This window comes from Clarias gariepinus, chromosome 22, assembly GCF_024256425.1.
Source record: "Clarias gariepinus isolate MV-2021 ecotype Netherlands chromosome 22, CGAR_prim_01v2, whole genome shotgun sequence".
Taxonomy (NCBI): Eukaryota; Metazoa; Chordata; class Actinopteri; order Siluriformes; family Clariidae; genus Clarias; species Clarias gariepinus.
In genome coordinates this window covers 12,947,665-12,951,648 of record NC_071121.1, presented here as the reverse complement: position 1 = coordinate 12,951,648, position 3,984 = coordinate 12,947,665, and positions in this window count along the sequence as shown.

The following is a 3,984-nucleotide window of genomic DNA, read 5'->3' as shown; positions in this document are numbered from 1 at the left end:
TCTCTCTCTCTCTCTCACACACACACAAACACACACCACACTCATGCACTCACACATACAGACGAGTGCACACTCAGACCCCACCAATCCCTTGCCGAGAGAGGATGTCATAAACTAAGCCCCACCTCCATCTCTCCCCACTCCCCGCAGGCTTGCTATAAATACAAGGATGGATATGAATATGCTTTCTTGTTCTCCTAGCTCTCCACTCTCCTCCATTTCTCATCCCTCATTCTCCCTGTTTCTCATTTTCTCTCCTGTCATGTGTTGATGCTTGTGACCTTGGATTGCGCTCAGTGACCAGCAGCAGACCACACGTAGATGTATGGCTTGTGATCTCTCTCTTTCTCCTTCTCTCCCTCTCTCACACACACTCACACACACACACACACACAGACCGAGCCAGGGGGGTAATTTATGGTCATGAATCCACTAGATGAGACCACCCTGCAGATGATGTGGCTTTCAAGCAGATCCTGACCGAATCAATAACAAGGATGGTTAGCCGTGCACAATAACAATGCCTACACTTGCTGCTTTGGCACACAAAAGCACGGCAACGACACAGGCCATTTTAACACAGGTGTATTACATGTCATGTTTTTTTTGTTTGTTTGTTTTTTTAATCCATGCCAGATGGTTAGTTCCTCCATGCTTGAGTATGTACAGTAGCATTGTGTCACTTCTCTGTAACATATTAAGAATAGCAAAGAACTGTATCACAGAGGTGCCAGTCGCTCATCACGTACGACACATCACATAGAAGACATACAGCAGAGCATTAAGAAGGTGCACAAAGGCTTCTAGAGCAACACAAGTGGGGGGAGGGAAGACATGAGATCATGTATCTGTGTCGATAAGTGTGTTACTTTTCCATTAGTAAGGGTGTGTTTGTGTGGTTAAGAGAGTGGCTTAAAAGCAGGCGAAGATGAACGAACTATGAAACACAAAGAAGTAAGCACAACATGAAATCCTTTCTCTGGATAAACACTGGGTCATGCTCGGAGTTTGACTCGGTAACGTACAGTACAGTACGTGCTGCAACTCCTCCGGTTGTTAGAATTCGAGTTAGAGAGAAGCTCTACACTCTCGACACCCCCAGCTTTCCTGTGTTTGCTTCCTTCCTCTCACACTCTGCGTCTGTCACTGCCTTTCTCACTCTACCTCAGGATGTGGTAATAAGACAAGACTACAAATACCAAAAAAAAAAAAAAAAAAACCCGCTTTAGAAATCAATCCGAAATATGCAACTCATAGTACACTTTCAATACACTGCTTATACTGCATCAGCTCATCATATTGTTTTTTTTCCTGGTAGCGAACAGGAAAAGACTCAGCTCCACAGCTGCATGCTCACTTATCACAGTCATCCGTTGCTAACCAAATGCTCAACGAGATCTCATGAGATGCCTCTAACTTTAATCACGGTCAATAAACTCACACAGATGTAGTAGCTGCGGAAACAAGGATTACGCCACATGAACCTCTCCACCCATGTGTGCCTGGAAAGATGACTCCAATGTCGGAAGCTTGGGGGGTGGGGGGGTGGCGGGGGGGATGCCGGCAGGGCGTCACATGATCAGATGTGACATGAACAGCAGAATCTGTCGCATACTTAGGGGTCTTATGCAACCTGGGATGTTGCCAGAAAAAGCATGCTGAGTTAAGACAAACAATAACACAGCAACGTAATGCTAACACGGTCAGCAGCAACACTTCTGCCCCATACTCTGGCCATACATATCCCATGAGCCGTCTCGTTCCCCTAGGGTCAGTTCGGTTTCCACATGGTCAAGTCCTCCGAGCGCTGACCTACTTCATCTCTCTCTGGTTTTACACACACACACACACTGTGAAGAAACCTCACATAGTACAGCTGGACAGAAGGCAGCAAAAGTACCAATCAGTCGATATACAGTGCAAACCTAAAGAGAATAACCTACGAGGTCTGCATTTTTAAAGGTCATGAGTAATGAGTTTGTGCATGGCACATAAATATTGTGAACTGCAATATGGCAAGACATAGGGTGAAACATTTTCTGCTATATGCGAGTTAGAAATGTTGACAAAAATGATCGAAATCTATCAAGGTTTTGAAGATAAGCCTTGAGATATGCATTCGCGGGAAATTCACAGGCACAATTACATCCGTTTGCAGCAGAACTGCACGGGTCGATATTGTTGTAATGCAGAGGAGATTAGCAAACCACATGTTGAACAGCTTAAAAACCGCTGCCCGTTAACACTTTGTACACTTAGAGCAGTGAAATCCAAGAATAACAGAAGCAAGCAGGAAAAAATACAGAAGTGTTACCACTGAACCTTTACTGAAGAGGAAATCATGTTCAGGCAAGCCTAGACTAAAACGTTAAACAATTGTGTGTTGGGAGGTGTGTCGATTGTCAGGAACGACAGAGGGACCACCGAAACACAGGCATGCCATGAGAAGCTGCTGGAACACCAGTATTACTGTCACTAGTTTTACATCACCATGGATTGAAAGGTTCTCGTTCAAGAAAAATATGCCCCTGCTCCAAAATGAACACTTTCAAGCTTGACTTAGATGGACAAAAAAAGCCTTAAAGGAGTAAAGGTGAGGCATGAAACTTAAGAACACGTAACCCACAATTAAGCATGGTGGTGGTAGCATTATGCTTTGGGATGTGTCGCTGGCAGTAGAACTGGTACAAGGGTATCAGGTAAGTAAAGGGTATAATAATGAATGAAGGAGGACCACCTCAGAACTCTTCAACATGAGTAATTATCAGTAAGACCGCCGAAACACACACACACATCCCAAACACACAGCTGGTGGCAGAATAGATAAAGCACGGTCAATTTAAGGTTATGGAGCATCAACTCTATTATACCTTTGTAGATTATGCTTAAAAATCAAGAAGCCCAAAAAAAGACCAATTGTGCCAAGAAAATTGATAAAATATCGAATTATAATTCTTGTTAATGCTTGTCGGCTACCAAATGTGTCAGCTAAAGGTGAAACTTTATTCACTCAATTTTTCTTACCCATGCACCAAATTCTTGTTATGCGTGCGTGTGCGTATAAAAAAAAATGTGATTTGTGGAGTGGCAAGCTGTCTCATGCTCAAATCACTGCTTTTAACAAGAGCATGGGTCGCAGTTGAATTGTGAAGAAAACTGCATTATGTTTTCAGGCCCAGCTGCACAATGGTGCCTAATTATATTGAACAGCAGTGTTCGTGTTAGACAGCTCCATTAATAGGTGTGTGTATTGCAAGCCAGATTGGAACCATCATATTTTATTGGCTACTATTGTATATGAGGGACTTTGACAATCTATGAGAAGATACACTAGATTTAAACACAGTATATTTTCTTATATACTCGAATTGTTTTACGTTTACTAACCACATTTTAAAAGAAAGCATTCTGCTACGATTATTAAGTGCCAAAATGACTGTGATTTACTGTTGAATGACTGTTCATTCCTTGTCAGCATGTAAACTATAGTAATAGTGGAAGAAACCTCTTTTTCATCAACACAACAGTGCAACACTGTGGCCATTCTATAGAATGCAGAATTTAGGAATGACTGAATAATTTACCCTAACCTGTGACTTTTAGGGTGTACAATCATGAAAAAATAATGTTAGGTGGGGTTTCATTGCTTTGAATCTATCCAAAAAAATACAGTCTAATTTCAGATATATTGGGGCACTCTTCACAAAAAGTTTCTCCCAGCTTCTGACATTGCAGTCAGGCACACAAGGGCGGAAAAATTTGTCTAAGCTATGTCGTTGTCGTCCCCTCCCCATGATTACATGATTTTTATATAACTTTTTTACAGTTACAACCTACTTATCTTAATAAATACCTTCTGGGAAAAAAATTAGTTAAAATACCAGGCTGATTTTTTTTCTTAATATGGAGTTCAATATTTTTGTTTCAACAATGAACCATCAAATCAATCTTTTCTGGTTTGCAGTTACACAAATTACACTAGTA